At 30.1% G+C, this 12,200-nt stretch overlaps 1 protein-coding gene across 4 annotated transcripts in view; it reads right to left on the reverse strand.

Annotated features, from left to right (window-relative positions):
- LOC129968508 (IQ motif and SEC7 domain-containing protein 1-like) overlaps nt 1-12,200 on the reverse strand; it is a 671,655-nt gene that overhangs the window by 148,841 nt on the left and 510,614 nt on the right. The window lies entirely within an intron of this gene.

Here is a 12,200-nt window from a genome sequence, read left to right on the forward strand (position 1 = left end):
TGATAAGAAAAAGCTACAACAACCACAAGGATACAATCTACGAGTCGCCACTAGTTATTAGTTTTAGAAAAATACAATAATTCAACGCACGTACATGGTAGGAACAAAACACTTATAGTGTTTATAATAATATTATAAACATAAACAAAAACTATTACATCAATTGTGATAAATCCTTGAAATATCTTTGTTCCCTATCCATTCTCGAATTTAATTGGCAAAATGACGTAATAGGAAGCCTATTCCATAAAATGATTTCACCTAACAAGATTACATTGTGTCGAAATAAACAGTAGTATTTGCATGCGACGGGATTATCGCCGTTTTTTATCGGCCAGAGCAATTTTAGGATTGAAATCGCTTTCACTTTCTCCATTGCGGTCCCCAATTGTTAAAGGATAAACGGTGAGCTTATACGGGTAATAAACATTGCGGTAAGCTACACGTGTTGAGGAAGAGAGAAACCACACTTTTTTACCTTCCGGGGTTTTTTCTACCTGAGAATGGTTTATTTATTCTTCCCATAGTTTTCTTCTTTTTTTGTTTAGATAAATACGAAAGCCTTTTCTGTTAAGGCAGAATGCTGACTTCCCGAGTTAACCCAGCGGCGAGATCCTCATTTCAATACGCGCATCTGGTGGAACAAAAGCAAACAGTGAAAAAATAGCCAAAAATAAGAAAATGCTTAAAATAATAAAGGAAAACCTTTTTCCATAAAACAGTACAATGTATGCGCTATCAGAAATGCTTAAAAACGGCATTTTACAGAATGCCTAAGCATTTTTAGGCAAAGTATGAATTGTTGTTGTCATCGTGTCTATGCATGCAATGCTAGTGCAAGAGATTAAAGTCCTCCCAAAGCCTTGGTGACAAGATCTGCAAGTTCTGGAGCCCTATTCTGGTTATGGAGGATTTCGATTGGGGGTGCTCCAAGTTGAAAGAAGGAACCGATAATGGCCTGGCAGTCAAAAACATGATCTGGAGTTAGTTGCGAATGGGGACAGTACTTGCAGATGGGATTGGGTTTTATATTGGTTCGTGAAATCTTCATGCCTTTGAAATGTCCAGTACGTAGCCTAGCTATTGTAGAGGGAAGGTTTCTTGGGCAGTTTAGATCGGGGATTGTTGCCTTGCTAAGATGCTGGTTGTAGATCCTTCGCCTGGCGGTACATTCGCATCTGCACAGGTGACTACTCGAGGTTGGTCTTCGTCGCGCGCTTCCTTTGCAAGGGCATCTGCACATTCGTTCCCCTCAATTCCAACATGAGCTGGGATCCACTGGAGAGTGCAAGGTATGTTTAGTAAATGGAGAAGGGTATTAATTTCTTTCATTATTGTTGTTTTAAAAGTATGAATTATGAGAATTATATGAGGCTCTGTACTGGTATAGTTTATATATGTTTATATACGGCATAGCACGTTTCAAGAAATTAATAAAGAAAAAAATAAGTTAAAGGATATAAACTGTTCACATTTTAACATAAATTCTGTAACGCCTAACTTAAATGCAGGAAACATAAGCAAAACATTAACGTAAATCGTAGGCTTAATTCTTACGAAAATTGACTCAAACTGATTGTATTTTTCCCTGATAAATGATTACATGGATATTAAAGGATAATTCTAAGATATGAGTCAAAACTTACAGCTTTTAGTTTTTGAAAAAGTCCTTAATAGATGACTGCTTTTGCATTTTAGCCCGCTTCCAAAGCCTTGACAATGCTGTCAATGCAACGCTTTGCCTTTCTGATTTAAGACAAGAGAAAACTAGGCTGGATAGTATGGAAGCCGGATAGTCGCGAACCGGATACTTAGGAATGTACGGTACTAAAAATAATGAAATATCATTACTAGTTTAAACATTAGATCATTATTAGTTTTCTCCATTTCATCGTCAACCACCTCGATTTCCAGTAATACATTTGCAGCCAATTATTTTAATATTCCAACAACTATTTCAAGAATTTGCTGTCAATGTGATCGCCAGACACCATTTCATTGCATGATCAGAGCGATTTCTTAGAATCGTCATTAAGGCACGGCAATCAGCTTCCAGTTTCAAAAATCGGATTTTAGCCACATCTGATTAGGCGACATGCCCACTGGCCTCCGTGAAACAATCCGTCAGCATGAAACAGTGCATCCCAGCTGAACCGGAGCGTGTCTGTTCACCAACCTATTTAGCAGCGCAGCATTGGACTAGATTATCGAGATAATTTGTCGCTCTTAATCGTGTTCGCGCTTTTGGAATACAATCGAACTGCAACTTCTCATCAGCCGAACAAGAAATATTTTGTTGTGCTGATAATTAACACAGTTTCGCATTGGGTTTCTCAATGGGGAAACCGCAAATGAGATGAATTATGGGCAACCAATAAAGATAATTGACATGTTTTAAAATGAAAGAATAGTTCAATATCAGGTTGAAACAATATCCTGCTTCCTTGAGGTTGAAATATTTCTGTTAAAAATATGAAGTTCAATGCAAAGTAGATTAGGCATATAGGAAAAATGTTACAAATCGGGATTAATTATAGTTTAGGCGAAATTTAATTTTTGACTTCTTTAGATTTTTAGTTCAGAACAACTTTGGTAAAATGAACTAAACGACAATCAATTTTTCGGTAAAGCCACGAACATCTATTATTATTATTATTTTATATTTAATTTCAGAATGGAATTTTGAAATGTTTTATAGTGTATAACGAATTCAAAACTTTCTGCGTAGACTAAAGTTTTTTAACCCTTTAAAGGGCCATTTTTTTAGTCATATTATGTTTAAATATTTTTAGGCTTGAAAATAGAATAAGAAAAGTGATTCATTTAGCTTATTAGATAAATTTAATTTTCTTAATTAATAATTAAGTAACAAATCAAGACACATCATTTTGTCTGAGATAAAGAACTGAAGCATCTAAGTTTCTGTCTTTCTAAAATAATTTGTCAGAACTTAGGCCAACCTACATAATTTCATACAAAGATTGATGAATTTGGTGGGAATCATACTTCCCACGAAAGGGTTATAGTATGTACATCAATATATGTTTAGTAATAATTTATAGTACATGAATTAATCATTAAAAACTTTCATTACTATTTTATGATCTAATTACAGTATATAATATAATACAGTACAGTATATAATTCTGAAATATTTTGTGTGAATTCAAAGCTCTCTTTTTGTACACTAGAATTATGTTTCGTACTAATGTGTTTCAATACACATTTTATAGCATACGAATTAAACATTAAAAAACCAGCAATTCTTATTTGTATTTTGTACTGTTCCTGACGTTTTCGATCAGCAATCTGACATCATCGTTTCATTTAAAGGACTACAACAGGCATTTCCTACTGCATTACATAAAAAAATCTTAGAGAAACATAAAATAACAATTATTCTATTTTATATTTTATTCAATTATTATATTTTTTTTTTTCTTCCAGATTTGTGATTTTAGAGGTATTTCGGATAAATCAAATTTCAGCTACGGTGATTTACTGTTGCTTCACGGTTTTACCGTAATTCAATTTTGCAGTTTAATGAATATGAGGTGTTTTTATTATGAAATCGGGTAGACTAACTGTTATTGGCAAAAATAAATTATATTTTCATAGATGTAAATCAGAGAAAAATTAAATCATTATTAGGTATTTTATTGTATCAAATCTAACACAATTAAGAAATTTAACCAACCGAGAATTCAAATCCTTTTAATTAGTTTTTTAATCAGTTTAACTCAATATAATATAATTTAACTCAATAATCAATATAATTTATAAAGTTATTTAATAACTTTATAAATTATATATATACCTTAATTATATATATATATATATATATATACATACGTTAACTATATATATACATAAAATTTAAACACATATTTTTAAGTAATTTCGCAGCCGAAGAGAGCAGACACTTGTGAAAATTTTAAAACTTCGCTTTTTTTCATCCCAGGAGGCATAATTTATGTACAAGAATGAAACGACGAGATATGTCAATCTACAGGGCGACAAAAGAGCAAAAAAGTGAAAAGAACGAAAGAGACCGAAATATTTTCTCCAGTGATTTTATACTATGGGATTCTAATAGAGATTTCTTTGACACTTGTCGATTTAGGTAAGGAAATTTAGGCATCTTTAAAAGAATGTTATGAAGCATTAAGGATTTTTGTCCCTTCACTCGGTGCATAGGAATCGTTGATTTTACAGTTTTCTAAAGCGCCTGTAGCAATAATTAAATAAAAAAAAAGGTGGAACTGGATCAGGAAATAAGAGAACATTTCAGAATGAAGTTAATATGGACAAAATTAAGAAAAAATTTAAGAAATTAATTAAGATTTAAATTATATTTTAAAATATCATTACATATATATCTACCTTAAATCGGCATTCACCATGAAAATGTATTGATAAGTACATACATATTTTGTAAGGAAAAGTGAATTCTCCCAGAAAAAAATGATTGTGGATATAGTATGCGTAATCTATATGCAAACGTTATGAAACAATATCGAATTTTCTTTCGAAAGGTAGAAACATGTTCAAATAATGAGTTTCACAATACAGAATGTATTATTGATTTAAAGGACTGATTGATAACTACCGATGCAAAAAGGATTTAACACATGTTTTTTTTTTTTTTTTTTGAATTGCAAGCATGTCAGAAAAAATAAATAAAATTTAGCTAATATCGACTCTTGTCTGCAATTCACTTCCAGATGGATAAACATCCGTGAAAAATAAGTTGGAAAACCAATGTTGAAAACTCTGATAATTAAAGCAATTTTTAAGCTGTTTGTAAATTCAGTAACAATAGTTTAAATTATGATAATTACAAATAATTTGTACTTGCCAACTCTTACGAAATAAGAATTGTTGTCTTTGCATTAAAAATTTTAATGCTTTCATCATATCTTTCACATTAAATTGTGAAATGATAATTCGTCTGATCCGCAAGATCAGATCTAGATGATGAAATTAGGTGAAGCAATAAGAATAGGTTTAGTGTTTGCAAGTGTAGCACTCCCTTAAAGGGAAGGGGTTTCAAGACACTGCCATTCACTGGGTCATTAGGTGTGGCTTTAGAGTTTACATGGTGTAAGCACAAAGATCAGAGCTTCTTGAATTGTTCGTTTTTGCAATAAGCAATTCTGAGTCACTATTATAGACTCAATCTCTATTTTCAGCTATAAAAAGATATTTTTTGGTTTCTCTCAAATTTTTCGAACAGGTCGACCATTGCATTTAACATCGTCGTAACGTAATATATTTTAAATTTATATTATCTAAAGATTCACAATCTTGATGTAATAAAGATCCATTGTAGATAAGAAACTGCGGGGGAACAATTCATTAATAATAATAACAATTGAATTGATTGTGGAGTTACTAAAGTCAACATAACGCAAATTATTTATGAGTTTTTGTTGAACTTTTTTAGATAAATAAAACCTTAAGGTGTACGTACACACTAGAAAATTTTTTCTTTAATTTTAACTTTAAAAATCCGGTGTTTTCACAGTAGGTTATTAATATATGTTTAAACTCATTTCAGTGAGAAAAAATCATATTACACTAATTATTAATTCATTAAATAATATTTAATGAGCTAATTAGCCTATTTTTTGAAACAAAATATCTTAAATTCTAATTTGTACAGACACACAATTCTAGTTGGAAATTATGCCTAATATTAGTCTTCATGTTGTCTGCCTCAATCAAGTTATAAAAATATATAGTTTTTTTTAAACAATTTTTTCATCAACGATCAATAGAAAAAGCGATATTTTTTCAGCAATTTTAACTTTTAAATAGCTATTAAAAATTTATTTCTATAAATATAACTTTGATTGAGACACAAAACATCCGCTATTTTATACAGATTATTTTGATATATAAATAACGGTATTTGGTTCATTTCTTGGTGAGTTATGATTGTTTGAATGAAGCAACATAGTGGAAAAATATCATTCTTCATAAAATGAGTTTTAAAAACACCGTAACTAGAGTTTTTAATGAAAGCACCTCAAGAAAAATAATTATAACTCGAGAAATATTTCGAAAATTGACAACATCTTGGTATCATTTGAAAGCTAAAGGATCAGAAAATATTATTAAGCAATAAAAAAATATTCGATATTTTGAACGATTTTCGAAGTTTCAAGTGTGTACATACACCTTAATTTCAATAATTTTCACATTAATATTGCTCTTTATTAATTATAGTGACAAAAAGGGAGTTCATCAGTTTCCTTGGTTCACTGAGAAAATATGGCATTATTTTGAAACTGCAATTGCCATAATAACAAACTTTTATTTCAAAGAAAGAAAATACTTTATTGATATGAATAACAAGATCGAATAAAGTGAAACTTGAGAAAGCTTGAGCTGGAAAACAAACAACGAAGTTGATATGATTGGATAATATTGCAAAATTGAAATTGTTACTCAAAAGTAGGTTGAAGTATGTTGATGACCTTGATCGGTGATTTTCATTTTCAAGGCGGTGGTTTTCGGGCAGCAGTAGAAGTGATAAAAATAGGGTCAATTCGCTAAAATAAATAAATATCTAGAAATGATAAATAAGAATGGATTCGACAAAATCTTACAATAGAACTTGTTAAGATTAAATAGGAAACAAAGTCTTTTTATCCGCTTAACATTTTTATTTAATTGAACCAAATATATTATGATATATGATAATTTATATCCATTATCCACTTTCAGTACAATTAACTTGATTATATCATTATATCGATATGAATAATCCGGAATATAATTTAATTTCTGCCATTCTGTATAATTAAACTCTGTAATGAAGACTAATTTGTTTAATTTAATTTAATTATTTCTGTAGCTCTAAGTTATATAGAAACATGTGTGAAGTGATTTAACCCTTTCTAAGGCCGTGGGAAGTATGCTTCCCACCAAATTTATCAATCTTTGTATGAAATTATGTAGGTTGGCATCAGTTCTGACAAATTTTTTTAGTAAGTCAGAAACTTAGATGCTTCAGTTGTTTATCTCACACAAAATGATGCGCCTTGGTTTGTCACTTAATTATTAATTAACCAAATTAATTAATTAATCAAATTAAATTTATCTAATAAGCGAAATGAATCCCTTTTCTTATTCTAATTTCAAGCCTAAAAATATTTTAACATAATATGACTAGAAAAAAAATGGCCCTTTAAAAGGTTAACCAAAAATGATGTTATAAAATCCTGGAAATTTAATATTAACACATATTTCAATTACAAATAAAGAATATTTTTTTTGACAAGATTAACTACGCCTGATTGCAAATATTATTTGAAATACAGACAAATGTCTCAATACCTTTTTTTTTATATACCAAAAGTGCAAACAGAAAGTATTGTGATCGAAGAAAAAAATTCAATCTTGAAAATTTGAAGAAACTCTCTGTGTTTTTAGCTTCTCCTATTTAAAAAAAAAAAAAAATACGGAGCAGAAAAAGAAAACCTGAATAAAATTTGATATGTTTTTTCAGCATAATAATACAATTTTTATCAAACGTTGGTCGAGATCCTCCCAATGGAAGGCGGTCACGGTGTCCTAGGGATAATATAGGCTTCGAAGCCGTGGGTCTCCAGGTTCGAGACAGGATTCCACTTAAAGATCCGTCGTGTATCTGGATCTGGTGCACATTGATTCTGACTTAGAGGGCCAAACGTCCTCCCGCTGTTGCATGGAAATTTGGAATGAGGAGTGCCAGTTCAGATGTCATACTCGTCATCTGATCGCGGTTCAAAATCACGAGGTCCGTCCCCAAACAGCCCTAACATTGCTGTCAAAAGAGGACATTAATATAAGCAAACTAAAAACCGTCCATGAAAAGTCTGTCACTTTGTTCACCCTTAAGTGTGTGAACATGATTACTCAAAGAGAAAGAGAGCTGAAATTATGCATAAATTTTTATTATTCTAATTATAGATGTATATCAGATTTTGGGACAAGTCTGGTAAAGAGTAGATTGTTTTTTCGTCTGTCTATTATGTACGTAAACGCAATAACTGGAGAAATGTACTAAATTATATTTATGAAATCTAATATGTGATCCTGATACTGAAATTATTAATTTGAATTAAGTTTCTGAGTCAACCAATTAACGGAAAGAAGTACAAATTGTACAATCGTTTATCTGTATTCCTATACATATGAATAGACACATAGACTCAAGTCTATAAATATGCAAAAACTTCTATACTTAAAAGCTAAACAAAAACGACACGTATTACGCAAGTATAGGAGGAAAAAAAGAATAAGGGAAAAATGCATCCTTCGGTTAAAAAATTAAATGTCATACCTAAAAAATAAAACCAACCTTTCATAATGTCAGTTTTTTTTTCTGTCTAACAGCTATACCTTTATTAAATGAGATGGCACAAAATGTGAAAGTTCAGAAGATTCAATTGCGTAAATATAAAACCCTACAGAAAAGAAAATGAATAAAATCTTTAGCCAACAAAAACATGTGCCGTCATAAAAATTCATTCGAAACAAACCACAGCATTTTTATTTGTGAGAAGAACAATGTTGTTGACTTTGTGGTTCTGTCAGCAGCAGGAAAGTGTACTAATTCTAGAAGTCATCAGAGTTGATATATAATGAGATTATTCCGTTTTTCTATTCAGGTTTCGCGCTCCAACAATTATGGCATAGAAAACGTCGGGGAAAAAATCAAACAGTCGCGTGACGGCCATGAAATAAGATGTCAGAAAAGTGTGATGACTCATTATCTTGCACAAATGATTATTCAGCAGGAAATATAAGGTGAAAACATGCGTAAGAGCAGCGGACTTCCCAAGACAGTTTCTTATTTCAAAGACAATTTTGTATGAACTGTGTTTCGCAAGCACTTTCGTTTAAAATATCATCAACAAAATGATAATACAAACTTCAAATAAAGGCTTCAATTGTTATGACATTTAATTTTCAGTGCCAATTATTCACATGGAATTTTTTTAATACCATTTCAGTTTTATAACAATGATTTGAAATAATATCCCATCACCTCCTCCACAAAATCTTAATTTTCAGAAATTAATAAATTATTAAAGAAATTTCAACAAAATGGCTTCATAAATTTACGCCAAATACATCTTAGAAATGGAAGCAAAATCGATGAAATGATGGTGCACGGATTTTCCACGACAATCTCTAATTTCAAAGACAGTTTGTATGGACTGTGTTTCGCAAGCACTTTGTTTAAAATAGCAACAACAAAAGGATAAAACAAACATAAAATGAATGCTTCAATTGTTATGACATTTAATTTTCAGTGACTAGTGTTTGCATGGAATTTTTTTAAAAACTATTCCAATCTTTAACAATATTTGAAGCAATATCCCCTCCCCTCCCAAAGTATTTAATTTTCAAAAATCAATAAATAAGGGAGGTCTGAATTAAATGGCTCAATTAATTTACGTCAAATCCATCTTAAAAAATGGAAGCAAAACTTACAATAATCAATCAAACGATGGAGCGCGGATTTCCAGATAGTTTCTTATTTGAAAGACAATTTTGTATGGGCTGTGTTTCGCAAGCACTTTCGTTTAAAATATCATCAACAAAATGATAAAACAGACATCAAATGAATGTTTCAATTGTTATGACATTTATTTTTCGGTGGCTGGTGTTTGTATGGAATTTTTTATGCTATTTTAACCTAATAACAATGATGTGGAGAAATGTTCTCTTTTCTTCTCACCTCCCCCCCCAAAAAAACTTAATTTTTAGAAATCAATTAATGATAAAAGAGATTTCAAATATATGGTTTCATAAATTTACGCTAATATATCTTACAAAATGAAAGCAAAATGAACAAGAATCGATGAAATAATGGTGCACGGACTTTCTATGATATTCCTTTATTTTAAAGATAGTTTTTTTATGGACTGTGCTTCACAAGTACTTTCATTTACAATATCAATAACATGGAAAATTTAAAGAAGACTGAATGCTTCAAATGCTATTAGATTAGTTTTTGTATAAAATATTTTCATATTGTTTAAATTTTCAAACATAGACTTGAAGCAATGTTTTATCCCAAAAAAAAATCCACAAGAATCAATAAAAAAATGAAGCATATTTTAACTAAATGGTTTAACAAACCTGTGCCAAATGCAGGAGGCAAAATCTACAGAAATCAATAAAATGATGAATAAGAATTCGACTTAATATTATTAAAGTTACATTCATTTGTTGGATTCCATGCGCAACAACTCTGTTCGCTTAAAATAAATCATATATATGGATAAATAACACTGATAATTGTATTTCAAAATTTTCTAATTCAACGGAATTAATTTTACTTTTCCATAATTCTTCAATACGAACACAGACGAAACAAGGCGCACAAATTAAATCGCAAAAAATGAGTACCATTTTTGAGATTTAATTTCTCGTTTGATAATTCGATAAATCTTTATAGATATGAAATTTAGTCAAATGCTTCAACAAAACTCAAACATTTGATATATTTTTTTATTTACACTTTAATATACTTTAAAAGCAATTATGCATATTTTAGGAAGCAAATTCCACATATTCTTTTTATAAAGTTTAAAAGAATACTTATGATATATAATTTTTACTCATTTTTTATATCGGAATTTTTTGAATAATTAAAAGTGAAATTTTGCATCAAAAATATGATAATCTGCCTGTTTCAAAAAAGTAAGTGTTAAGTCTTTGTTTTACAGATTTTTAAAGAGGTGAACAAAATGATTTTTACTAAATGTTTCTACGCTTCTTACATATTTAAACTTTCAGTAATCAATATTTATAAGCAATTTTCTTCATAGTTATTGATTAAATTTTGACCTAATGTGAATTAAAAAAAATAGACACATATGAATCAACACAATAACGAAGCACACTTCTATTAATTATTTCTATAAAATTAAAACATTGTTTTTTCGTTGATCATTATTTACAAGCAATATTTTTAGAAGTTATTTTTAATTTTTAAGGTGAATATTAAATGAAAAAAAATATTTACTTTTTATTACCAACTTCTTTATAAATAGTATTGCTGAGCAAATACAAATGTTTCAGCAAAGAGAATGTACGGTAGAGTGTACACTATCAACGAAATAACAAATATTACATTAATTGTGAATAGCAAGTTTTAGTGCAGAACAGTATAACTGTACAAACTCATTAACAGCTGTACAGCCTTAACATTATATCATAGCAAATAAACGATGCTAGATTGACGTAATTTCTCTTTAATGCGCATGAATATGATGAAGTTTGATGGAGTTTTTATGACTTTAGAACTTAATATCCAGACTATATATTTTATTATATAACTTATATATACAGACTATAAGAAAAACAATCGAAAAAAGTCAAAATCAATACTGATCTTACATCACAACGATTACCGAGTCATTTATGGATGTTATCAATCACTTTCTATTAGGACAACAAGTTAAATCACATACTATATTGAAGCTAAAAAATTTTTTTGTCTATGGTTATAGTTATTTCAGAAGTTGGGTCAAGAAAACGTTATAGCAATTTTATTTTCTTCAATATTGATACAGAATGCCGGCGTCCTTGCATACGGGTAGCGCATCTTCCCCGTGATCTGGGCATCCCGGGTTCGAATCTCGGTTCGGACATGGTTGTTCTTCATCTGTGATCTATCTGTGAGGTGTGTGAATGTACCCCCCCCCCTAAAAAGGGGTTGTGCAAGCGAATGTGCGTGTTTCATCTTCATATGAGCTAAAAGTCAGACTTCTGCCCTCGGGTGCTCAGGGGTCTTTACCCTCAGAAGCTACTGCACCCCCTTTCCGTGGTAACGCGGACACAAAATCATCATTGATATAGAATTCAAAAGCAACATTGTTTTGAAGAAGAATTTATGAATCGAAAATGTAAAAAATGTTTATTGAAGCTGTGCATTTCTATTTATTTACCAAATGAATCTCCTATTTTTGTGAAATCCTTTTTTTAGTTAAAAAGTTCATAACCTTTCACTATTTAAAATATTAATGTATTAAACTATTAAATTTATTTATTTGAATTTTAAATTTAAAATATTAAATTTACTTTTTGAACAGAAAATTATTGAAACTAAAGTTTACTTTTTATCAATTGATTTTAAACTGCAATCAAGAGGAAAAATTAATCTAAATAAAATTCAAGCATACAAATAACTAATG

Source organism: Argiope bruennichi, chromosome 5, assembly GCF_947563725.1.
Source record: "Argiope bruennichi chromosome 5, qqArgBrue1.1, whole genome shotgun sequence".
Classification (NCBI taxonomy): Eukaryota; Metazoa; Arthropoda; class Arachnida; order Araneae; family Araneidae; genus Argiope; species Argiope bruennichi.